Source organism: Dendrobates tinctorius, unplaced genomic scaffold, assembly GCF_039654945.1.
Source record: "Dendrobates tinctorius isolate UK_male_01 unplaced genomic scaffold, ASM3965494v1 ptg000059l, whole genome shotgun sequence".
In the NCBI taxonomy this organism is placed as follows: Eukaryota; Metazoa; Chordata; class Amphibia; order Anura; family Dendrobatidae; genus Dendrobates; species Dendrobates tinctorius.
In genome coordinates this window covers 27,712,735-27,740,656 of record NW_027361727.1, presented here as the reverse complement: position 1 = coordinate 27,740,656, position 27,922 = coordinate 27,712,735, and positions in this window count along the sequence as shown.

Below are 27,922 nucleotides of genomic sequence, written 5' to 3'. Positions count from 1 at the left end.
GTGCGCCAAGAAATCTCTGTTTGCTCACAGAGATGTCAGCAGAGGAAAACACAAAAGGCTGAGCCTGTTAGTATCACAGGTCTCAGGTAAATGCACACACGGTATCTGGTCACAGGAGCAGGACCCAAGACAGAGGAGCTGCGTCCGTCTAGACCTACCGTGCGTGCGGCGTCGCTACTGCGGACACCAAAGAGGGTTGCAACTGCAGCGCGGCGTAGGACACTGCCGCTGGTCGACAAAGCAAGGAAGCAGGCGCACTGTTGGACGCTAGCACTGTGGATGATGCTGTAGTGGCTTGAGGCTTGCCACGCGCTGGCACTGACTCTAATCTTAGTCCCTGTACATATTTGTAATATCAGAGGGAGGGGATCTTAATGAGTCATTTGCAGGTTCATACATCCATCATCATTCACACAGTAGCAACTAGAGACTATACTAGCGCATGGCCGAACGGTCATGCGCGCTTTTTATAGCCGGGACCTTTCGGAAGCTTCTAGATCTCTGAGATGGACCAATGAGATCTGAAGCAGGACCTGGGCACATGACTCCCGATCTCCAATGGGAGATCGTCTCATGAGCATGCCCAGTAGGAGAACAGAGCACATTTATAATCTATTGCTAAATTACAACAAATGAACGCTTCACTCAAACACGTGAGCGCACACTACGACGTCATCCTCATCACAATAGACTACAGCATAGAAATCCTCAGTAACACACCAATGTGGCTTCCAACTATGGAAACAAAACCCATGAACTCCCCCATACCTGCACATTTCTGGGACGTAATCCTAATATAGTACTGCCTTTTAATAAACAGATTATTGTGACATCATTTCATACTCACATTTTCCTGTCTTGGTGACAACGAGGCACAGGCACAAATATGCAATGTACTGAACATGGAGTTTTACATGTGTGTATACACATACTGCCCTTGTATCTATATGGCCAGTTCTTATTAGTGCGCTGCACACCATGCCCCACAATCATGAGGTTTTGCTTCCCCCTGGTGGCTTCAGAGCAGCAGCAGTCCATGGTGCTGATGTTGGTGAGATGTCATGTTGATTGACAGCCAACTCCCCATTGACTCACTGCGGGGAGCCAGCGGTCAATCAGCATGATGTCTACAGCCAGCATGATAGAGAAGGGAGTGTCCAGTTTGGAAAAAACCATTTTCATATAACGTATTAGAAAGTTCTAGGTCTATAGGGGTCCTCTAGGCCATCAATGTCAGATTGGTGGGAGTCCGATTCCCGGTACCATGACTCATTAGCAGTATGCAGCACAGCGCCATCCACTGTATAGAGGCCGTTCTTGGGTACTGCAGCTTAGTTACTAGCTGCAGTACCCCAGGATGGCCACTGTACATGGTATGGCGCTGTGCTGCTCCTGCTTTGTGCACTGGACCTGCTGATTGGTGCAGGTGCTGGATGTTGGACCCTCATCGATAAGTCATCCCTATGGAAAACTCCTTTACTAGTCAGAATAATCAGTATATTAGGACTTTGAATTCTTCCATGACCTCAGTATCATTACCTTAAGTTACCCGAGCTTGGACTTTTTGTAGCTCCATCTATCATGTCCGACGCCCCACGGATCATTATTGTACTTGAGGAAGCTATTAACTGAACTCAGTGTGGTGTTCTCTGCAAGGAAACGCACAGTAGAACACAGACTGCCCATGGGTTATTACCACCGCGCCAACGACAGCAGTGGGAACGGCGGACTCAGCACAGGTGTCCGGCGTTATCACACACTGCGCTGCTTATACGGTCGCAATAAATTGTTTTTTTTTTCTGCAGCAACTAAACTGTGCTCTACTTTAACTCATACAACGTAGTAAGCAAAAAAAAAATAAAAATCCCACGTCGCCAGCGTCTCGCAGAGTTGAAGCAATCAAACCATTAGGCAAATTATAGGGCAGTATTGTGAGCGAGAACACAAGAAAACAGCCATAGGAACAACATCACACCGCTCACCTGCAACAAAGAGCGAGCGAGCGGAGTCGGCGCCACTCCAAGACGACCGCGCTCAAATAATATCATTGCCGCATTTACTGTTCCTCGGGTCTCCGGGGATTCCAGACAAGGCTTTAAATATTTATGGAAATGAAACAGTTTCCTTTTTAAAAGGCGAACTTTTAAACATCTGTTAAAATAAACCTAAAACTGCACAAGGAAGAAAAGAAAAGAAACACACACGAGATAACTTCATTAATATGTTAAATAATGTATTATCTGTGGCTGTCAGAACATCAAAATGATGTCAGGGCTCGGGACGTGGGAGGAATGAGAATGGAATAGGGACGTCGATGAAAAATGTGTGTGTGTGTGTACATATATATATATATATATATATAGAATGTAGCAAATGTTAACTTTACCTTTAATACATCACAAGCCACTGGAAACATTAAGTTAAAATTTGCTGTATTGTTGCATCCAATGACAATTTTTAAATATTTTATTTTTATTTAATTATGTGTTTAGAATGTATTTGGGTCTAAAATTAATTTTTGCCATTGGGTTCCATTAAAAAAAAAATTGTACTGTTTTGCTTTTACAGGTTCTTTTGTTTATCTTCACATTCGACTTTGATGTGGTCATATGTCAGCTGAGAGGAGCTCAGGAAAAGACAAGTAAGAGAGTTTGAAACTCCGCCATTGGATTGTCAGAGTGAGCTCCCAGACAGAATCTCGGATAACTCATCCTGCAGCCATCGATAGTCAGTAAAACGCAAAGATATAAAGAAAGCAAACAGTGTAAAAAAAAAAAAAAAACTTTATACAAAAATTATTTTTAGGCAAAAAATTATCCCCATAGGTGGACAACCTTCTTTAAATGTCATGTTAAAGGGTTCTTCTCATCAGTAATCGTTAGCACTTATCCTCCAGGCGAAGCATACCTGTTTATTGATTGCCATTCCTTGCTGGCAACCTGATGAACTTGCTAAGAGACTGCCAAGGGGGTGCAAATCTGTCATCGAAGCAAAGGAAGAGTGACACGGCCGTGTAACTGACTGGGATCTTTTTGGAACGTGCACATTTTAGATTCAGACTGAAGGCAGCAAAACCACAAAGGGGCAAATAAGGAAACAAGGAGTAAAGGGATTGGTGTGAAACAAACCAGAATATGTGTGTTACACCTTGGAGTCCTCAGAATCTACAGCTCCCTTTTAGGGAACAGTCAAACGGCCGTATAACTTGGACTGGGACCACGACGCAATGCTCGGACTGGCCGGTGGCTTTCCTGAACCAAGCGTGACAGCATGTATTTCTATGCAGTTGTCAGGTTTGTGTCGGGAGAGACGCCAGCCAGTCGCGATTCCCCATCTGAGCTATATGGCTTTGTGACTCTTCTCTAAAAGTGAGGGGTAGATTCTGAGGACTCCAAGGTGAAACACATCTTCTGGTTTGTTTCACACCAATTACTTTACTCCTTGTTTCCTTATTTGCACCTTTGTGGTTTTGCTGCCTTCAGTCTCAATCTAGAATGTGCACGTTCCGAAAAAAAGAAACATTGTGTGTCCAAACTTTTGACTAGTAAAAGATAATAGCTAAACTATAGCAAATTTATCCAAAAAACCTAATAATTGCCCAATGAATACCGTAGATCTTTCTCTGCACATCAGAATCCCTTCTATTAATACTATAACTCAATCGATCCTATGTAGTTCCCAACATGTGACCATCGATATAATCCACAAACCCTCCCTTGTGTGAACAAGGCGCCATCTACCCACCAGCACCGGCCCGGTAATTGGGCGCTCAGTGTACAGGCAGCAATTAGTGGCATAAACTGGATGGAAGCCTCTGACTTGCTGTTTGATGAAGTGTGTGATAAATCAAAGAACAGAAAAAGCCAACAGATTCATTTTGCAAAATATTAATGATGCGTTGAAAATCAACTCATTTTAGTTCATTTAAATAGATAGAATTTTTTTTTTTTTAGTTTTTCTTTTTTTTTTTTTAAATTAAACCTATCATCCCAGCATGGCGATGGAAAGCATTAATAATAGGGTGATGTATGCCGGGTGAAATGAATCTTTAGGGAAACAGATATACGGTTTGATTTCCACCTCAATCGTAAATGGTCACCGCATGGCGCTCCTACGATGTGTAATGAGCGGCTCAGAGAGAAGAGAAAAAAAAAAAATCAGCGAGCAGCGGTGGGGTTCGCGGAATCAAATTAAGTTGATTGTTTGTTGTCAGTGGAGGCCTAAAAATGGTGTAATATTTGCTCTGAAAATTAATTTGACTGCTCCCTTGATTCTTCTGTGTTTTCCTTTCAAGCCATAGAGGACAATTACAGAAGACGTTATAAATCCATCACTTTGTGGAAATTGGATGTGAAAAGACAAATAAAGTGATTAGTCCGGCATTTTCTTGGTAAAGGATGGGTTCCCGGGGGGCCGATCATAAGGGATAAATCCCCAAGGTTAAAAGTAAATCAGCTGCATAATAATTAGCAATAACGGATAATCAATTACTTCAGGAACATAAGGAAATATTCTATGGTATTGAAGGGGGATGTCCGTGTAGGTCTATTGGCCGGGGGGGGGCATTTAAATGAATTGATCGGAATTGGGGCACTGCAAGGTCAATGTTGTCTACTGCCTGAATCCAAGTGTCCACCGACTGATTCAAAGCGTCCAACGTCTGATTCAAAGCGTCCAACGTGTCCCGCGACCGATTCAAAGTGTCCGACGTCTGATTCAAAGCGTCCAATGTGTCCCGCGACCGATTCAAAGTGTCCGACGTCTGATTCAAAGCGTCCAATGTCTGACTCAAAGCGTCCAACGTGTCCCGCGACCTATTCAAAGTGTCCGACGTCTGATTCAAAGTGTCCAACGTGTCCCGCGACCGATTCAAAGTGTCCGACGTCTGATTCAAAGCGTCCAACGTGTCCCGCGACCGATTCAAAGTGTCCGACGTCTGATTCAAAGCGTCCAACGTGTCCCGCGACTGATTCAAAGTGTCCGATGTCTGATTTAAAGCGTCCGACATCTGGTTCACATTGGCGAAAATGTCCGACATCCGATTCAAAGTGTCCAACACCTGATTCAAAGTTTCCTACAACTGATATAAGGTGTCCAACATGTCTGACAACTGATTCAAAGTGACCAAAGTGTCCTGTGTTTAATTTAAAGTGCCCGGTAACTGATTCAAAGTTTTCAACACCTTATTCAAAGTGTGTCCGATATCGGATTCAAAGTGTCCCGTGCATGAATCAAAGTGTCCAAATTTTCTGACAAGCGTCTAAACTGTCCAACATCTGTTTCAAAGTGTCTAAAATGTCTAACGCTTGATTCAAAGTGTCCAAAGTATCCAATGTCTGATTCAAAGTGTCTGGTGCCTGATTCATAGTGTCCAAAGTGTCCGAAGCATGATTCAAAGCGTCCCATGCATGATTCAAAGTGTCCATAGTATCAGATGTATGATATAAAGTGTCCAGTGTTCGATGTCTGATTCAAAGTGTCCAGGTCAGCTTCGCTCACCAGTGGGGAAAAGGGCATAAACAGGCTCAGACTGGCCCACCGAGGGACCGTTGGATCCCTCGGTGGGCCCCGCCCCCGAATGTCACTGTCACTCACTGGTCGCTCGTACCCAGGGGTGGGATTCAGCGGGTTCTCCCCGGTTCGGTGGAACTGGTTGTTAAAAAAGCAGCCGGTTCCCCGAACCGGGGAGATTCACAGCCGCGATCCGGTACTTTGATGTTCCTGCAGTGAAGCCGGCAAGGAGCAGGAGCAGATTAGGACTCTTGCTCTGCTTCCTAGTCCTGCCCACCGCGCGGGATACCGCGCATTGATACATCGGGTCGTTCTCTGCTCTGTCTCTGACTACTGGACAGAGCACAGCACACCCTGGAGGCCCCCGCCCCGCGCACTGATTCCTGCGCGCAGTGCGGCATTGGCGGGTAACTGGAGCTCGCTGGAGGAGTCACCGCCACTGCCCAGACTTGTCAAGTCAATGTGAGCTGAGCCCAGGCAGCGTGACGGACCGGTGATTTGTGCACACCCGGAGGCCGGAGGAGCAGGACGGGCGGTGCAGGGCCTGGCCATCCAGGAGGCCTCAACCGCGGCCACGGGATTACAGTGACAGTCTTCTTCTTCAGAGTCAGACGTGTCGCAGCCTGTCTCCTGTGTATCTGGTACACAGGCCAACGCCGGGTCAGTGAGTTACTGTCTGTATGTGCTGTGTATTGGGGACCTGTGCAGTGCTGCCTATTGGGGACCTGTGCTGCCTACTAGGGACCTGCGCCTGCCTATTGGGGACCTGTGCTGCCTATTAGGGACCTGTGCTGCCTACTAGGGACCTGTGCCTGCCTATTGGGGACTGGTGCTGCCTACTGGGGACCTGTGCCTGCCTATTGGGGACCTGTGCTGCCTATTATGGACCTGTGCTGCCTACTAGGGACCTGTGCCTGCCTATTGGGGACCTTTGCTGCCTACTAGGGACCTGTGCTGCCTACTAGGGACCTGTGCCTGCCTATTGGGGACCTGTGCTGCCTACTAGGGACCTGTGCCTGCCTATTGGGGACCTGTGCTGCCTATTAGGGACCTGTGCTGCCTACTAGGGACCTGTGCCTGCCTATTGGGGACCTGTGCTGCCTATTAGGGACCTGTGCTGCCTACTAGGGACCTGTGCCTGCCTATTGGGGGACCTGTGCTGCCTACTAGGGACCTGTGCCTGCCTATTGGGGACCTGTGCTGCCTATTAGGGACCTGTGCTGCATACTAGGGACCTGTGCCTGCCTATTGGGGACCTGTGCTGCCTATTAGGGACCTGTGCTGCCTACTAGGGACCTGTGCCTGCTTATTGGGGACCTGTGCTGCCTATTAGGGAACAATGCTGCCTATTGGGGACCTGTGCCTGCCTATTGGGGACCTGTGCTGCCTATTGGGGACCTGTGCTGCCTATAGGGACCTGTGCTGTCTATTGGGGACCTGTGCTGCCTATTGGGGACCAATACTGCCTATTGGGGACCTGTGCTGCCTATAGGGAGCAATGCTGCCTATTGGGGACCTGTGCTGCCTATTGGGGACCTGTGCTGCCTATTGGGTACAATGCTACCTATTGGGGACCTGTGCTGCCTATTGGGACCTGTGCTGCCTATTGGGGACCTGTGCTCCCTATTTGGGACCAATGCTGCCTATTGGGGACCAATGCTGCCTATTGGGAACAATGCTGCCTATTGGGGACCTGTGCTGCCTATTGGGGACCTGTGCTGCCTATTGGGGACCTGTACCTGCCTATTGGGGACCTGTGCTGCCTATTAGGGACCTGTGCCTGATTATTGGGGACCTGTGCTGCCTATTAGGGACCTGTGCTGCCTACTAGGGACCTGTGCCTGCCTATTGGGGACCTGTGCTGCCTATTAGGGAACAATGCTGCCTATTAGGGACCTGTGCCTGCCTATTGTAAAGTGCTGCGGAATATGTTGGCACTATATAAATAAAAATTATTATTATTATTGGGGACCTGTGCTGTCTATTGGGGACCTGTGCTGCCTATTGGGGACCAATGCTGCCTATTGGGGACCTGTGCTGCCTACTAGGGACCTGTGCCTGCCTATTGGGGACCTGTGCTGCCTACTAGGGACCTGTGCCTGCCTATTGGGGACCTGTGCTGCCTATTAGGGACCTGTGCTGCCTACTAGGGACCTGTGCCTGCCTATTGGGGACCTGTGCTGCCTATTAGGGACCTGTGCTGCCTACTAGGGACCTGTGCCTGCCTATTGGGGACCTGTGCTGCCTATTAGGGAACAATGCTGCCTATTGGGGACCTGTGCCTGCCTATTGGGGACCTGTGCTGCCTATTGGGGACCTGTGCTGCCTATAGGGACCTGTGCTGTCTATTGGGGACCTGTGCTGCCTATTGGGGACCAATACTGCCTATTGGGGACCTGTGCTGCCTATAGGGAGCAATGCTGCCTATTGGGGACCTGTGCTGCCTATTGGGGACCTGTGCTGCCTATTGGGTACAATGCTACCTATTGGGGACCTGTGCTGCCTATTGGGACCTGTGCTGCCTATTGGGGACCTGTGCCTGCCTATTGGGTACAATGCTACCTATTGGGGACCTGTGCTGCCTATAGGGACCTGTGCTGTCTATTGGGGACCTGTGCTGCCTATTGGGGACCAATACTGCCTATTGGGGACCTGTGCTGCCTATAGGGAGCAATGCTGCCTATTGGGGACCTGTGCTGCCTATTGGGGACCTGTGCTGCCTATTGGGTACAATGCTACCTATTGGGGACCTGTGCTGCCTATAGGGACCTGTGCTGTCTATTGGGGACCTGTGCTCCCTATTTGGGACCAATGCTGCCTATTGGGGACCAATGCTGCCTATTGGGAACAATGCTGCCTATTGGGGACCTGTGCTGCCTATTGGGGACTTGTGCTGCCTATTGGGGACCTGTTCCTGCCTATTGGGGACCTGTGCTGCCTATTAGGGACCTGTGCCTGATTATTGGGGACCTGTGCTGCCTATTAGGGACCTGTGCTGCCTACTAGGGACCTGTGCCTGCCTATTGGGGACCTGTGCTGCCTATTAGGGAACAATGCTGCCTATTAGGGACCTGTGCCTGCCTATTGTAAAGTGCTGCGGAATATGTTGGCGCTATATAAATAAAAATTATTATTATTATTATTATTATTATTGGGGACCTGTGCTGTCTATTGGGGACCTGTGCTGCCTATTGGGGACCAATGCTGCCTATTGGGGACCTGTGCTGCCTATAGGGAACAATGCTGCCTATTGGGGACCTGTGCTGCCTATTGGGACCTGTGCTACCTATTGGGGACCTGTGCTGCCTATTGGGTACAATGCTACCTATTGGGGACCTGTGTTGCCTATTGGGGACCTGTGCTGCCTATTGGGGACCTGTGCTCCCTATTTGGGACCAATGCTGCCTATTGGGGAGCAATGCTGCCTATTGGGGACCTGTGCTGCCTATTGGGGACCTGTGCTGCCTTTTGGGGACCTTTGCTCCCTATTTGGGACCAATGCTGCCTATTGGGGACCTGTGCTGCCTATTGGGGACCTGTGCTGCCTATTGGGGACCTGTGCTCCCTATTTGGGACCAATGCTGCCTATTGGGGACCAATGCTGCCTATTGGGAACAATGCTGCCTATTGGGAACCTGTGCTGCCTATTGGGGACCTGTGCTGCCTATTGGGGACCTGTGCTGCCTATTGGGGACCTGTGCTACCTATTGGGGACCTGTGCTGCCTTTTGGGGACCTGTGCTGCCTATTGGGGAGTTGCGCTGCCTATTGGGAACCTGTGCTGCCTATAGGGACCAATGCTGCCTATTGGGGACCTGTGCTGCCTATTGGGGCAGCTAATTGCACGGGTACCGGGAGGCTTTCGCCGCTAAGACCGGCAGGCAGCAACGCTGCCTGGCTGGTCCGGGCGAATTTTAGCCCCCCCTGCAGATACGAACGCTTCGATTGGCTGGGCTGTGTAGCATCTACCATGGAACTCTTGTTGGGACAAAGTGATCACTATACCCCCTACGTCAATCCTTGGGGGTGTAGGTTCCAAAATGGGGTCACTTTTTAACTTCAAAGTAACACAGGTCAGATTTGCAAAAAATGGCCTGGGCATTAAGGTGAAAACAGGCCTGCGGCCCTAAAGGATTAAATGAATCGTAGTGCGGAAAGATCTGCAGCATATGAACAACGGTGCAGCTTTTAGTAGAATTAGGGTGCTGAAATGATGCAGATTTGGCGTGGGATATACGGCAAAAGAACCCATGGTGTAATTCCGCGGTCTCAAAGCCTAAATGTTGAGTTGTACATTACTGTAGGTGGGCCCCTAAAATGTATTCCCTTGGTGGGCCCTAGACACACCAGTCCGACCCTGGGCATAAACCACTTCCAGATACATCCAAAGTGTCTGATGAACCGAAAGGTCGACCTACAGAGAAGCATTAAGACCATAAAAAGGTTGTGCCAATGTCCTGATTTCACCTGAACATGGCCACATTCTATATATGTAGCCACACGCATTAGAGAAACTAGTCCAAATTCCCTGACTTTGATAAACATCTCTCCCGACTTTCCGCTGCCGCCATATCTGAGAGGAGTGAATGGTTGGGCATGCTGGATTGCAACATGCCTGATCTCTGCCGCCGCTGATATGCTGTGTGTAGCAGTGGTTTATTCCTACTATATATCCTACATGCTCTCCAATATGCTTTAGGGGATGCTCAGAAGTTGTCTCCCATAGTCAGATTTCGTGATCATGCCCTACAGCTTTCGAGAGGATTCAGTGGCACCTGGAAGATTTGCCATTCATTCCGGGAGTCCGAGAGGTCCTTCCCTTTTTTTTCATAGCCTCCAGGATGTTTCGGTGGAGTTGGCATGTACCCCATAAATTGATATGAGAATCGTGCCAACATTGCATAAGTTTATGTTGCATGTACTCGCGACGACCCCCATGTCTTGCAGGGTCGTCCTTTCAGGTGGATAGTCACATTTGGTATATATAAATCCTATTGAATGGTGGGGTGGAGTAATAACAGGCTGGATTGAGGAGGTCTCTTGAACCCTGTAGCCACCCCTCGCAGTAACCCTGCCGCGTCTTTGCAGATCTGGGTTATAGAAAAATAACATTGCTCCGTATTCTTCTTCTCTGCAGCGAGGAGGAGATCCTGACCGCTGGGGCTGTGCGAAGCCTCAGCCTCTGTAATTAGCTTAATGCACATGTACTGCACTGATACAACGCCGAGGAACAATTGTAATCCATTTGATGCATTGCCGTCCCAGCTGGTGCTCTGCCACATGCCTACAAATCCAATTTATTTAGCCTTTCTATGATTATTTTAATGGATTTGGAGCTTGCACTTTGGGTTCTGTAAGACCTATTCACTCTTGTTTGCTGCGGTTTTCATGACAGTCGTGTAATACATGAAGAATGAAAAAACATAGACTACTGCCGCCACTTAAAATAAAAAAAATTGTAATTTCTCGGTATATCATTTAACCTGCCGAGCTGTAGGAAAATATGGAGCAAAACTGATTGACAACCAAAACGGCTGACATAACTATCAGATGAGCTGCTCAGGACTAGAGATGAAAGGATCGATTCGCGGGACTCCGGTCCATCATCCAGGCCAGTAGATGGGAGGCCCACAAACGTCTTACTTTCCGGCATCCCGGTATTTGATTTGTCACTCAGAGCTGACACAACGTCATCTGTGCCACACCGTGGACACCGGAAGGTAAGAGACTCTCCAAACTTACATCTAGCCACCGAGTACCACTGACCTGGACGGTGGACCTGGGTCCCACAAATTGATCCGCTCATCTCTACTCAGGGAATCTAAGGGTGTGTGCACAAGAAGTATTATTGTGGAGTTTTTGGAGCAGAAATTCTCCAAAAATGAAGAATTCAAAAACCAAGATTGGAGAGTTGAAGAGTTTCTGCTCCAAAACCTCTGGAAAAAACTTAGTGCGTACACAGCCTTGTGCTATGTGCATACTAACTTTATTGATGAGTGGCTATGTGGTCTTTATGGAATGGAAACTGAGTAGAAACTCTCAAAATCCTTTTCCAAATTTCAAAACTCCTCAAAAACTTGGAGGTTCTGCTCAGTTTTTGCTCGGAAAACACTATAAAAAGTTGCCTCGTGCACATAGCCAGTTTCGGAACCAGAAGCTGAACAGAAACACTCAAAATCTTCTTCAAAAATGTAAAACGCCTCAAAAACTTGGAGTTTCTGCTCAGTTTCTACTCCAAAGACTGAGTAAAAGAGACTCGGTGAATACAGCCTTGGACAGCTTTTTCTTCCCTGAAGTTTTTTTTCTGCCGCATTCAGATTGGACAGTGCCTGGTTTGAAGCATTTTCTTTAACTAATCAGAGGTTCTGTTCTAGAGGAAAGATGTCATTGTGCAAAGAAGATGCCCTGGGGACTGGACGGTGGGCAGCGGGGACTGGACGGTGAGCAATGGGGACTGGATGGTGAGCAATGGGGACTGGACGGTGGGCAGTTGGGACTGGACGTTGGGCAGCAGGGACTGGATGGTGAGCAATGGGTACTGGACAGTGGTAGTGGGGACTGGACAGTGGGCAGTGGGGACTGGATGGTGAGCAATGGGTACTGGACAGTGGTAGTGGGGACTAGACGGTGGGCAGAGGGGACTAGTCAGTGGACAACAGGGACTAGTCAGTGGACAACGGGGACTGGACGTGGGCAGCGGGTACTAGAAAGTGGGCAGCGGAGACTGGACGGTAGGCAGCGGGGACTAGATAGTGGGGAACGGGGATTGGACGATGGACATCGGGGACTGGACGGTGGGCAGCGGGTACTAGACAGTGGGCAGAGGGGACTGGATGGTGGACATCGGGGACTGGATGGTGGGCAGCGGGTACCAGACAGTGGGCAGAGGGGACTGGATGGTGGGCAGCGGGGACTGAACGATAGGAAGTGGAGACTGGACTGTGGGCAGCGGGCATCGATGACAGCAGGGGTGCAGGGATAGGTAAGCCATGAGGTGAATTATATATATGTTTTGTTAACCTTTTGCTGACCCGCTACAGTTTAGCAAAATGGAGGCCGCAACCGTCCGTCATTTTGCCGAATTCGCAAGGAGCAAATATACAAAAAATATGTTTTCTGGAGAGTACAGATTTTTGGAAAATTCAAGTAGCATTCAATCCCAAATCATACCTTGTCTAATAGGTAGCTGTAATCTGATCTCTCAGTGACCTTTTTTGGGCAGGAAAGATTTTAACAGTTTTTCAGAATGAATGATTACTTTGCCTATAAGCGGAGACAGAAGAAGTTGTCTCTGAATGATTATTATATTTGCTTGTACTACTTTTTCCTGCAAAGTTAGTTGAAACAAAAGTGACCATTTAATGAAAGGCTAAAATTTGCAATAAAATAATAAAAAAAAAAATTGTATTCTGAAAGCTAAAGAAAATGAAACAAAATATTGCAAAATTTGCCTTATTGTGGCTCTGCTCTACTCTGCGGTCCATCGCCTGATGTCTTATTCTGGAGGTAAAATAATACAGTTGTAGAAGTTTCGAGATCTTCTCTACCTGGACCCAGAGTTTAAGTGAAGCCTTGAAGATGAGTTGCGTTTTGAAGAGGCGTCTTGCCGCTTCTGTCTTTCGCCTCTTGTTTGTGCTGTACATCTTGCAGATAGCAGTTGGCACCGAACTGTTTTCTTGGCGTCTCGCTCGGGATGCGTTTTTTTTTTTTAGCGTTTAGTTTCTACAACAAATATAAATACATATAGAAAGTATTAGAAAACCCAGGAGTGCCGCCGGATGGGAAATCAGGACGGAAAGTTTTCTGTTTATTGTATTTGTAAGGAAATTGTTTCAGTCGTTCAAACAACTTCCCGACGTTCCCTTTGCTTCGTCCCGCAGCCTTTGAAGTAATAACATTCTGTAAGGCTTTTCGCAAACAGGCAGGCAGTGAATTTCCCCCCAGTCCCAGGAACGCTGTAGAAGATCTAAAAATATTTTTTTGATAGTGAGAAATATTTCCTGCAAATTCTCCCCGAATAAGTTACAAAACTCTTGAAATTTCGATAATGGAGACGATCAAGCTGCGATTATCGCTTCGTAAAGCTATAGACCGTGGAAAGATCTGCTCCATTGGCTGCTCGTCCTCTCTGTTCATGACAAAACCATTTTATGGACCACATAGTGACACTCGGACGCTCACAATGTACCAAATGTTTAGCGCCATAAGGTCCTATGAGTCTGTGTGTGTCTGGGCAATTTAGACCCAAAAATTCAGCTATTTTCCAAACCCTATTCTGGGAAAACCAAAGTATTGATAGGTGATGACTTACGTCAGTGAAGGTCCCACCGCTAGGACCTCTATCAAACAGCAGGGTTTTAGTATTGTATTGTTCTTTTTCCCTTTTCTTTGTTTTTCCTTCCCTTATTATTTTGTTTATCCTTTTATTGTCCTATTTTATGTATGTGTCTAAAATTCTAATAAAGTTAGTTTAAAAAAAAAGGAATTCTCACATGCCGGCGGCAAGAATGGGCGGTCGTATGAGTGCAAGTATGCCACATTCCGACTAGACGTGCACTACCTGGCTCAATACAAGTAAATCGAGCAAGGCAGAACACGTCTAGTCGGCATGTGACCGCATGTACGCAAATCATTTGTGTAGTGCACAGATATGTCTGATAAGTGACAGAGACACAGCTTGTAAGAGTCAAGGGTAAATGGATTTCCTAAAATGAGCATCTCGTAAAATTATACTGTAAATGATCTGACTTGTGATCAGAACAGACACCTGTCCTCCAGCCTGGGCGACCATGATGGTTGAGTGACCTATAGTTTATACAAGCGATATTTCTACCTACTGCGACTAGCTGTAAGAGCAATGGCTGTAAGTGCACTTTCTATCAAAAATGAATAGTTCCCTATGTTCTTGGTTATGGATCATCTTGTCCGTGTGACCCATTGCTTATCGGAGTCTCACGTCCTTGAGTCTCTCTCCGTTGTCTGCTTTCTTCCATCTCTTCGGGCTGTCAGAAGTTACTTGAAGACTTTTCGTTAAATGTTCTTCTGTATTTTAAGCTGTCAACTTGTCAAACTTTAATAGCTGTGTTATTTTAACTTCTCAGCACAATTCTTATTATGCTCCCGAAAGTTTTTTTTCTTCATTTTTTTTTTATATGCGGCTGTTATTACTAATAACATAGAAGACTTTGTTTTCATGTATTACAAGTCTCCAGCAGAGTACAGATGAGGCTTTGAAGGATGTCTGGAGAATGAACATAAAGCCTCAAGTCAACCCTGCTCATTTAGAAGATTGCGCCTCTAACAGACCACAAGTGGTCAAAAGTGAGTTCATCAAGTTCAACCATAACCATGGCTTACGAGTTCATGGAATCAAGCATCATGGAATCTCTGCAATGAATTATTAGGAATGGTAACCTTTGTCTTCATCTTCGTCTTTCGACTGATGTGATTGGTGTTCGTCATATGTATGTTCACCACTAGCTTGATAACTTTCGCTGTCATCTTCTTTGTCGGCCTAGTGATCTTCACTGTGATCTCTATCATCACCTTAGTGACTTTTATAGTTCTGCTCGTCATAACCTTGGTGAGCTTCGTTGTCATCTTCATCATCAGGCTGGTGACCTTTGTAGTCCTGTGTACTTTTAATTGTAAGCTTGATGATGTTCACGGTCATCCTGACCTTCATCATCATGTTTGTCACTGGCTTAGTGATCGTCTCTATCATCAGCCCGGAGACTATTGTTGTCCTATCAGGTTCGTCACCGGCTTTCTTATTTTTGCTCTCATCTTCATCGTAAGTCTGGTGACCATCGTCGTCATGTCATTGGCTTGTTAACCTTCGCTGTTATAAGCCTAGTGACCTTCATCATTATGTTTGATACTGGCTTGGCGACCTTCGCTGTCATCAGCCCGGTGACTGTTGTTGTCCTGTCCGGTTCGTTACTGGCTTTCTGATTTTTAGAATCATAGAATCGTAGAGTTGGAAGGGACCTCCTGGGCCATCTGGCCCAACCCCCTGCTCAAAGCAGGATTCGCTAAATCATCCCAGTCAGATGTCTGTCCAGCCTCTGTTTGAAGACTTCCATTGAAGGAGAACTCACCACTTCTCGTGGCAGCTTGTTCCACTCATTGATCACTCTAACTGTCAAAAAGTTTTTTCTAATATCTAATCTGTGTCTCCTCCCATTCAGTTTCATCCCATTGCTTCTAGTCTTTCCTTGTGCAAATGAGAATAAAGTTGATCCTTCTACAATGTGACAGCCCTTTAGATATTTGTAGACAGCTATTAAGTCTCCTCTCAGTCTTCTCTTTTGCAAACTAAACATTCCCAAATCCTGCAACCTTTCCTCATAAGACAGGGTTTGCAGACCGGTCACCATTCTGGTTGCTCTTTTCTGAACTTGCTCCAGTTTGTTGATGTCTTTTTTAAAATGTGGTGCCCAAAACTGGACACAATATTCCAGATGAGGTCTGACCAAAGAGGAGTAGAGGGAAATAATGACTTCACGTGATCTAGACTGTATGCTTCTGTTAATACATCCTAAAATTGCATTTGCCTTTTTTGCTGCTGCATCACACTGTTGACTCATATTCAGTCTGTGATCTATTAGTATACCCAAGTCTTTTTCACATGTGCTGTCACTTAGCCCTATTCCTCCCATTCTGTATATGCTTTTTTCATTTTTATTGCCCAGATGTAGTACTTTGCATTTTTCCCTGTTAAAAACCATTCTGTTAGTTGCTGCCCACTTCTCCAGTTTATTTATATCTTTTTGAATCCCCTCTCTCTCTTCTCTAGTATTAGCTATCCCTCCTAGCTTTGTGTCATCAGCAAATTTAATCAGTTTACCCTCAATTCCTTCATCTAAATCGTTGATAAAGATGTTGAACAATACAGGGCCCAGGACAGAGCCCTGTGGTACCCCACTTGAGACATTCTTCCAACTGGATGTGCAGCCATTTACGACCACTCTTTGGGTCCGATCACTAAGCCAGTTATGAGTCCACCTAACAGTTGCCTTGTCCATTCCATACTTAGTCATTTTTTCAATAAGGATTGGATGAGATACTTTGTCAAATGCTTTGCTGAAGTCAAGATATACTATATCTACAGCATTTCGTTGATCCACCCAATCAGTGATTCCGTCATAGAAGGAAATTAAGTTAGTCTGACATGACTTATTAGTTACAAACCCATGCTGACTCTGTTTAATCACTTCATTCTTATCCAGGTACTGACATACATGTTGTTTAATAATTTGTTCAAAGATCTTTCCTGGTATAGAAGTCAGACTCACCGGCCTATAGTTGCCTGGGTCCACCTTCTTCCCCTTTTTGAAGATAGGAACAACATTTGCTCTTCTCCAGTCTTCTGGCACTTCTCCTGTTCTCCAAGAATTTTCAAAGATTATGGAGAGGGGTTCAAAAATTTCTTCTGCTATCTCCTTCAGTACTCTGGGGTGTAATTCATCTGGACCTGGAGACTTGAATTCATTTAGGTTAGCTAAGTGTTTCCTCACTATCTTTCTGTTTATAGATATCCTGGATTTTTTCTCATCTTCATCATAAACCTGATGACCTTTGTCGTCATGTCATTGCCTTTCTGATCTTCGCTATCATAAGCCTGGTGACCTTCATCATCATGTTTGTTATTGGCTTGGTGACTTTCGCTGTCACCAGCCCGATGACTGTAGTTGTCCTCTTCATCATCGGCTTTGCGACCTTTGCTGTTATCAGCCTGGTGACCTTCGGCGTCATGTACGTCATTGGTTTGATGACCTTCGATGTCATCTTCATCGTCAGCATAGTGACTGTTTTTGTCCTGTTTGTCATAAGCTTGGTGACTTTCTTTGCCATCTTCGTCAGTCTGGTGACCTTCGTTGTTATGTTTGCATCAGCTCGGTGAACTCTATGGTCATTTTCATTTGTGATGACAGCACGGCTTACCATATAATGTGTTCAAGGTCTTATCAAGGTCATTGGAAGACCCTTGGCTAAGCATTTATGAGTAGTCCACCTCTCATTTTTTTCCAAGGTGGACAGTTAGTTTGACATAGTTCTTCAAGTGGGGTGTCCATTTTGACTTAACGCAAGGGGTACAAATGGAGACTTTAGGGACCTAGTCCATAATCTGGAACAGAGCTTCCACTTAACATGTGCCATTTATTGGTGTCTTTTATGATGACGCTTTCACAACCATCATGGTCCAGTCGCGACTTCTAACTTTCAACTTTGGAAAACCAATGGAACTCAAAAGTTACGCGATCGCACTTTAGACTTATTTTTGATAAATGGAAAACATATAAACCGTATAAAAACTATCACAAAACAAATCAGGACAAAGAAGCTTAATTTAGTAATTTCCATATTTCTCAAAAATAATCCTACTATGACAATACACGGCAAGTTTTCTCAAAATGGAAAAAACAACAAAAAAAATGTTTTTTTGTATAAAGGTTTGAGCTTGGAAGGCGCAAAGTAAAAGAAAAACGTTTCCGACTAAAGAAAGCTCAGAAATCTGAGACTAAGCTTCGATTTCTGACCTGTGAAGGCAGCATGTAGCCGAATACAAGAGATTAATCATGAATCCGCCGAGAAAGAAAAAAAAAAAAAAAATTCCTTGACAAGTTAATTGCTCAAATATGAAATCATGCAATTAATCCGATTATACATGTAAATAGGGGTTCATTTTCAATGTCCTTCTAGCTAATTATTTAATGATGGATTTCTGAATTAATTTCCTGCTGTTTGGGTTCAGTCATTAACCCGTTCTTGAAAAATTGGAGAAATTCACAACGCACAAATTAGGTATGTGGTGGTTGTCCCATGGCATTGCACAAATGGGCCGCTGTTTTGTTTGCGTAGCTTGTGATAATTACTCTTCTCGCCCCATTCCAGTGTTATGTTCCCCTTCCTTCCCTCCTGCTGGTTGCTTGCTTTGGCTACATAGTGGTGGGGGTGTTGCTTTTGCAAAGATAATGTGAAGCCTAATGACTTAGAGAGCAGTCTTGAGGTTTATACCTTTTTTAGCTCCCATTCCTGGTTGCTCTTCATCCTGTTTCTCAATCTTAGACTTGCTCCTGTTTATTCCCTCCATCTTGGCTCCTTTCCTTTGTCCTTGGCTTCTCTTCTGGTTTGTCGCGTTGCGACCCGTCTCCAGCCGGTGAAGCTTGGCTCCTTTCCTTTGTCCTTGGCTTCTCTTCTGGTTTGTCGCGTTGCGACCCGTCTCCAGCCGGTGAAGCTTGGCTCCTTTCCTTTGTCCTTGGCTTCTCTTCTGGTTTGTCGCGTTGCGACCCGTCTCCAGCCGGTGAAGCTTGGCTCCTTTCCTTTGTCCTTGGCTTCTCTTCTGGTTTGTCGCGTTGCGACCCGTCTCCAGCCGGTGAAGCTTGGCTCCTTTCCTTTGTCCTTGGCTTCTCTTCTGGTTTGTCGCGTTGCGACCCGTCTCCAGCCGGTGAAGCTTGGCTCCTTTCCTTTGTCCTTGGCTTCTCTTCTGGTTTGTCGCGTTGCCACCCGTCTCCAGATGGTGAAGCTTGGCTCATTTTCAGATTACGATAATGCACCATCAGAGCTACTGCCACCAATGTGTGACCATTCTGAGATGTTCCTACAGAAAAGTCTTCACGTCTGTTAATGGTTAAAGGTAAAGACCACCAAGGGATATCAAAGATCCCAACATCTCAGCTCCAAAAAGATTGCAGCCCATAGAATCCCAAACTTTGGTACATTACCATAAACATCTGGTCATGTTTTTAGGTCATGACTAGTGATGAGCGAGTATACTCGTTGCTTGGGTTTTCCCAAGCATGCTCGGGAAAACCCGAGCAACGAGTATACTCGCTCATCACTAGTCATGATGACCACTTTTGGTCACTGGTGTAAAATGGGGTTGAGGCACTTTTTCAAGTGTTGACTGTGAAATTTTTCTAAGTACGTGCGATTATGTCAGGCTCTCCACTAGCTTCAATCTGAATTTTAAGCCCCTGGACGTTCAACATTATTTTGTCCGCTATTTTTGAAAATCGTACAATTATGAACAAGAAGAAGAGACATCTCACTACCGATTCAGCTCAGATTTCCACAATTTACAGACTTCTGAGCCAATTAATGATGGGTTATTTTTATACTTTGTGCCCCCGATAGTATCAGTTTTCTACTATTTTTAGAAATACATCAGTTTCGGCACCAACTTTACTCATGTAGTGTCCATGGTTGAGAATCATTCTGCAGAATTGGTGGTGGCTAGTGTCAGTTACATAATTTAGCACATTCTGCAGCCTTTCCCTTGTCCCTCCTGTGGTGTCTCCTAATAATGAGTTGAGTACTTATCTGTAAATTCTCCAGTAAATTTTCACTGTAATTTCAGCTAATTTTGCATAAATTAATAGTACAAATGAAAGTAAGAAACTTTGTAATAAATACATGCTTCTTTCTCCACTACTGAGCCCTTTCTCCTCACCCAAGAAAAATTGCTAAATTCCATCTTGGCCAAAATAAGAGGAAGTGCCGGCTAGCTTAAGGGATAAAATTAGAACTGTTCATTAAAGTCTGGAGTGCGGAGGGAAAAGAAGGTGCAGAATTAGAGAAACAAAGACAGAAACACATACACTGACCTGTGTTGCAGCTTTCAACTAAGAGTTTTATCTCTTTCAAGCTGGGTTCATAGCAACACTGCTCAGTACTGCTGTACAACATCTTTGATATTGCTGCTCCTTTACAGTAAGTGTTTTATCTCACCTCGGTGCTGGATTTACAGCTACACTGCTCTGTACTGCTGCAATTTCTACTATGTTGTTGCTGCTTTTGCACAAGTGTTTTGTCTCCCAATAGAACTGACTTCAAAGCTACACTGTTCAGCAATACCCTATCTTAAATATTCTCTATTTTGCTGCCTTCTAGTAACTATTTATCTCACCCCAGTGCTGGATTCACAGTTACACTTCTCAGTACTGTTGCATAATGTCCGCTATTCTCCTGCGGCTTTTGATCATGTACTTCATAGAGACAGGTAAGCAGGTATTGTTTGTGCTGTGTGTGAAAAAAATCATATGGTTAAATCCAGTCCTGTTGCTCATCCAGAGAGAAGTCATATAAGAAGAACTAACATCTGATGATTAGGTTTCCTTTAAATATAAAGGAACAGATGTGACTAGACCGGCTGTGACATAATTGATCTGGTCCCATGCTGCTGCAGTAAACGGTCTTTGAATAATGCCTCTTTTTACTGGGTTATATCTCTGGACTCTTCTTGGTCAGATAACGGCAGAGCCCTTTGCTCATCATTACTGTAAAATGTGATTAAGGATGGGACTGCTCACTTGACCCTTAGATTTTTCTTCTAAATGATCCTCTAACTTGTTTAGCAAAACCCACACAGAATTGATTTCCCATTTCCAGCATCATCTACATACTTATGAGTCCAATACAATTAACATGCAGCGGCCGTGCGCCTCGTATTAACCTCTTCACTGCCTCTACTATCGCGCTCTCTGAGCTAAAGGGATGCCAAGTAGATTTGCAAGATTTTCTCACTGTAACTGTTTACCAGGGACTTTATATTTAAAGGGTTTACTCCCAAAAAGACAAGTTAGGATACAGGATATTAACTTGCTGATCCCTGGGTGTCCGACAGCTGGAAGCCTGAGAACAGAGTTCTGCAGCCCCATCTCCAGGTTAAGAGCCGCGATCTCAGGCTGGTGATCTAGGCAGAGCCAAAGTGGTTCAGTCTCGCCCCAGCATCTACGGACTCTTTCATTTGGTAGCTTGGGTTGAAAAAGGTTTTACTAGATAAACTGCAGATGTAACAATGAATGTTCCAAATGAATGACACCAAGCAGGAATCTTAAAGGGAATCTTTCAGTCTAAACTGACAATATAAACTGAGCACATAGGCTTGTAGGGGATATAGCTCCTATCAACATTGCACATTTGGTGTCCAGTTTCTGTAGAACAGTGCCAGTGAGTAGAAATCCAATAAAATATGCTAATTAGGCAGGTTGATGCACCCTGGGGGTGACCAAAGGCTCAGTGCACCCTGGGGGTGACCAAATGCTCAGGGAACCCTGGGGGTGACCAATGGCTCAGTGCACCCTGTGTGTGACCAATGGCTCAGTGCACCCTGTGTGTGACCAATGGCTCAGTGCACCCTGTGTGTGACCAAAGGCTCAGTGCACTCTGGGGGTGACCAAAGGCTCAGTGCACTCTGGGGGTGACCAAAGGCTCAGTGCACCCTGTGTGTGACCAAAGGCTCAGTGCACTCTGGGGGTGACCAAAGGCTCAGTGCACCCTGTGTGTGACCAAAGGCTCAGTGCACTCTGGAGGTGACCAAAGGCTCAGTGCACCCTGGATGTGACCAAAGGCTCAGTGCACCCTGTGTGTGACCAAAGGCTCAGTGCACCCTGGGGGTGGCCAAAGGCTCAGTGCACCCTGGGGGTGACCAAAGGCTCAATGCACCCTGGGGGGGTATCCAAAGGCTCAGTACACCTTGTGTGTGACCAAAGGCTCAGTGCACCCTGGGGGTGACCAAAGGCTCAGTGCACCCTGGAAGTGAGCAAAAGGCTCAGTGCACCCTGTGCGTGACCAAAGGCTCAGTGCACCCTGTGTGTGACCAAAGGTTTAGTGCACCCTGGGGGTTACCAAAGGCTCAGTGCACCCTGGGGGTGACCAAAGGCTCAGTGCACCCTGGGGGTGACCAAATGCTCAGTGCACCCTGGATGTGGCCAAAGGCTCAGTGCACCCTGGGGGTGACCAAAGGCTCAGTGCACCCTGGATGTGATCAAAGGCTGAGTGCATCAGTGCACCCTGGGGGTGACCAAAGGCTCAGTGCACCTTTGCATTGGCTTGCCTGGAGAGAGCACTGTCTGCACGACTGAAACCAGTGAGGGAGGCGGACCATGCAAAACCAGTGGACGGAATGATGCACTGAGCCTCTTGGCCACACCCATAGTGCACTGAGCACTAATTTGCATATTTGATAGAACTTCAGTTTCTGCAGAACAGATGCAGTGATTAGATCATGTTTATAGGACCTTCATCCCCTACATAGCTACGTGCTTAGATTATACTGTCAGTTTTGGGTTTACAGACTCCCTTCAAGGCAATCATAGTGGAGAAGTAAAAATATGACTGTCTCTTATTCATCCTGTCTGTATCTTACTTATTGTAGAGAAGACACTATAATCTACATCCTTAAGGTGGCAGCAAACATATAGAAAACGATGATGGCGCTGGAATCAGGGAACTAACATATACGAAGACACAAAGGAGTTTCCAGCCTGGGTTATAAGTGTCTCATCTTTCTGCAATTAAATCAGATTGAAAGCAAAAATGTTCTTTAACTTATTACATGGAAACTTGTCGATAAACTAGAACCTTTTAGGTATTATCCCCATCATATATGCCTGAGCCGTGGGGAGCCGCGAGGTGTCAGGTGTACATCCGGCCCATCAACGTATTACATGTTCTGCCTTCATCTCTTGCCTGTGATCGGCCACAGCGCATCCCGGAGACGACAGCTGATTGCTGAGCTGTTTTTTTCCCGTAGTTTTACTGGGGTTTATATTAGTTAAAGGTAAAAATGTCAAAATGACACATCAGAAGTTAGTTCAGACACTATGGGGGACATTATGTTCTGTAACTTGTCCAATCACCTTCACTAGATGGCTCTGGGGTCTCTTCTAAGGCCTACCACGAACATTGGGCCATCTTCAATACAGACGGTTTACATACTAAACCAATACAGACCTGAGACCAGACCAACAAAGCTAAGAATAACCCAGACCAGATCAACCAAACCAATACAGACCAACCAAACCAATACAGACCCCAGACCAGACCAACCAAACCAATACAGACCCCAGACCAGACCAACCAAACCAATACAGACCCCAGACCAGACCAACCAAACCAATACAGACCCCAGACCAGACCAACCAAACCAATACAGACCCCAGTCCAGACCAACCAAACCAATACAGACCCCAGACCAGACCAATCAAACCAATACAGACCTGAGACCAGACCAACAAAGCTAAGAAGAACCCAGACCAGATCAACCAAACCAATACAGACCAACCAAACCAATACAGACCCCAGACCAGACCAACCAAACCAATACAGACCCCAGACCAGACCAACCAAACCAATACAGACCCCAGACCAGACCAACCAAACCAATACAGACCCCAGACCAGACCAACCAAACCAATACAGACCCCAGTCCAGACCAACCAAACCAATACAGACCCCAGACCAGACCAATCAAACCAATAAAGACCTGAGACCAGACCAACAAAGCTAAGAAGAACCCAGACCAGATCAACCAAACCAATACAGACCAACCAAACCAATACAGACCCCAGACCAACCAAACCAATACAGACCCCAGACCAACCAAACCAATACAGACCCCAGACCAGACCAACCAAACCAATACAGGCCCCAGTCCAGACCAACCAAACCAATACAGACCCCAGACCAAACAAACCAATACAGACCCCAGACCAAACAAACCAATACAGACCCCAGACCAGACCAACCAAACCAATACAGACCCCAGACCAACCAAACCAATACAGACCCCAGACCAACCAAACCAATACAGACCCCAGACCAGACCAACCAAACCAATACAGGCCCCAGTCCAGACCAACCAAACCAATACAGACCCCAGACCAAACAAACCAATACAGACCCCAGACCAAACAAACCAATACAGACCCCAGACCAGACCAACCAAACCAATACAGACCCCAGTCCAGACCAACCAAACCAATACAGACCCCAGACCAGACCAACCAAACCAATATAGACCCCAGACAAAACAAACCAATACAGACCCCAGACCAAACAAACCAATACAGACCCCAGACCAGACCAACCAAACCAATACAGACCCCAGACCAGACCAACCAAACCAATACAGACCCCAGACCAGACCAACCAAACCAATACAGACCCCAGTCCAGACCAACCAAACCAATACAGACCCCAGACCAGACCAATCAAACCAATACAGACCTGAGACCAGACCAACAAAACTAAGAAGAACCCAGACCAGATCAACCAAACCAATACAGACCAACCAAACCAATACAGACCCCAGACCAGACCAACCAAACCAATACAGACCCCAGACCAGACCAACCAAACCAATACAGACCCCAGACCAGACCAACCAAACCAATACAGACCCCAGTCCAGACCAACCAAACCAATACAGACCCCAGACCAGACCAAACCAATACAGACCCCAGACCAACCAAACCAATACAGACCCCAGACCAGACCAACCAAACCAATACAGGCCCCAGTCCAGACCAACCAAACCAATACAGACCCCAGACCAAACAAACCAATACAGACCCCAGACCAAACAAACCAATACAGACCCCAGACCAGACCAACCAAACCAATACAGACCCCAGACCAACCAAACCAATACAGACCCCAGACCAACCAAACCAATACAGACCCCAGACCAGACCAACCAAACCAATACAGGCCCCAGTCCAGACCAACCAAACCAATACAGACCCCAGACCAAACAAACCAATACAGACCCCAGACCAAACAAACCAATACAGACCCCAGACCAGACCAACCAAACCAATACAGACCCCAGTCCAGACCAACCAAACCAATACAGACCCCAGACCAGACCAACCAAACCAATACAGACCCCAGACAAAACAAACCAATACAGACCCCAGACCAAACAAACCAATACAGACCCCAGACTAGACCAACCAAACCAATACAGACCCCAGACCAGACCAACCAAACCAATACAGACCCCAGACCAGACCAACCAAACCAATACAGACCCCAGACCAGACCAACCAAACCAATACAGACCCCAGTCCAGACCAACCAAACCAATACAGACCCCAGACCAGACCAATCAAACCAATACAGACCTGAGACCAGACCAACAAAACTAAGAAGAACCCAGACCAGATCAACCAAACCAATACAGACCAACCAAACCAATACAGACCCCAGACCAGACCAACCAAACCAATACAGACCCCAGACCAGACCAACCAAACCAATACAGACCCCAGACCAGACCAACCAAACCAATACAGACCCCAGTCCAGACCAACCAAACAAACCAATACAGACACCTGACTGGACCAACCAAACTAATACAGACTCCAGAACAGATCCCATAAACAAACAAACCAATACAGACCCCATAAACAAAAAAGTAAACCATTATAGACCCAATACCAGATTCAATAAACACAAACTACACCAATACAGACCCCAAATGAGATCAATCAAACTAATACAGCTCCCAAACCAGACTACAGACCACACTAGCCAAAGTAATACAGACATAAGAACAAACCAGTCAAACTAATATAAATCCCAAACTTGACCCTCTAAAACACAAACTAAACCAATACAGGCCTCAGACCAGACAAAGCAAACTAATACAGACCCCATACCAACCAAACCAATACAGAACGCAAACCAAACCAATCAAAGCAATAGAGACCCCATAAACACAAACTAAAACAATACAGTCCACAGACTAGATTAGCCAAACTAATACAGACCCCCAGATTGATCAAATGAATGCAGACCCCACACCAAAATCCCCCAAACTAATACAAATGACAGACCAGACCCTCCAAATAAATACAAACATAGATACCTTTTCCACTAAATGATTACAAACCTCAGACCAAGTCCCTTAATCTACTACAAACCCTAGACCAGATCATCTAACTAATACAGATGCCAGAAAAAGCCCCTAAACAAATTCAGCCCTCAGATTTCCAAAACAAATATGCCAGACCAAATTCCCTAGTGGAATAAGACCCCCAGACCAGACTCCCTAAATTAAGCCATTACAGACCCCCCTAAACTTTTAAAGACTCCAGACAAAAGTCTCCAAAGAAATACAGAAGTTTAGGGACCACATTACCAGATTGTACAACTCCCTAAGGCTGCTCAAAATGTAATTGGACCCAAGATAGTAGATAAATATACCGTGTATACTCGAGTATAAGCTGACCTGAGTATAAGCTGAGGTACCTAATTTTGCCTTGGAAAACTGGGTAAGCTTATTGACTCGAGTATAAGCCGGGTATGCATTGTCCCCTCATCCCTGTCCTGCTATGTGTGGTTCTCCCCGTCCTATCCTGGTATGTTTGGCTCTCCATGTTGTATGCATGGCTCACCCCCCCTCCCATCCTTGTATGTATGGCTCATCCCCGGTCCCATCGTTATATGCATGGCTCACCCCCGGTACCATCGTTGTATGCATGGATCACCCCGGTCCCATCATTGTATGCATGGCTTACCCGCAGTCCCACCGTTGTATGCATGGCTCACACTCCCCGTCATACTCACCCTCCTTGCGCCGTCTCTGCATCTCCTTCCCGGCGCTGGTAGCTCTCCTGTGCCAAGCGGTCATGTGGTACCGCTCAGTAAGGTAATGAATATGCGCTCCATGCCTATGGGAGTGGAGACCTGTGCATATTCATTACTTGAATGAACGGTACCACGTGACCGCTCAGCACAGGGGAAGAGCTGCCGGGACGGAGATGCAGCGACGGTGCGAGGAAGGTGAGTATGACGTCTTCTTGAAGCTGGCGGATGCAGCTGTCACTGTGTCACAGCCGGCGGCTCCTGCCGCTGCTCCACCGCTCCCCCACGGCTTTCTGTACAATGACTCGTGTATAAGCCGAGGGGAGCGTTTTCAGCACAAAAAATTGTGCTGAATATCTCGGCTTATACACGAGTATATACGGTAAGTGTTTATAGATAAAAGGAAGCAAGAATTATTAGTATTATATGGTAGGGGATAGGCAGTAGATGAGGAATAGTTACTGTTTGGTACAGGCCCACAGATGGGAGGGGAGTGGTGTTACTAAAATGAGAGGCACTTTCTGGTTAGGAGGAGTAGTGGAAGGTTTAAGCCAGTTTTTTGTGGAGTTCAAGTGCAGCGGGCTACTAGGGCCAACATGGGCCTATAACTTGGGGTAGTGGATTGCCATACAACTCCTCCATGCAGATCCATTTCTTGGGACCAGGACCGCGAGATTGGTACTGGGGCCATCGGGCATATCACTCCTCATATGGACACGGATCCTCAAAGGTGGAAAATGATGGAAATCAGGTGCACTGCCATCGGTGGAGATGGATCCTTAGAGGTAGTGGAGAGAGCAGGAAAAGGGATGCTTTATTGGGAACGAATTAAGTTATGTCCGGTACCTGAGGGAAAGACATGCTCCACTGTAAGGACTGTGAACTGTTCAGTAAAAAGCACTTGCTGTCTCCTGGATTGTGTGCGGCGGTTCCTGAATATGGAAGTTTGGAGTCAGCGATGGCCTATGGCCCACAAGTGAGTGTGATGCGCACATGGGGAATGGGACACGATTTTCCTGTAGGGTGCCAGAGCG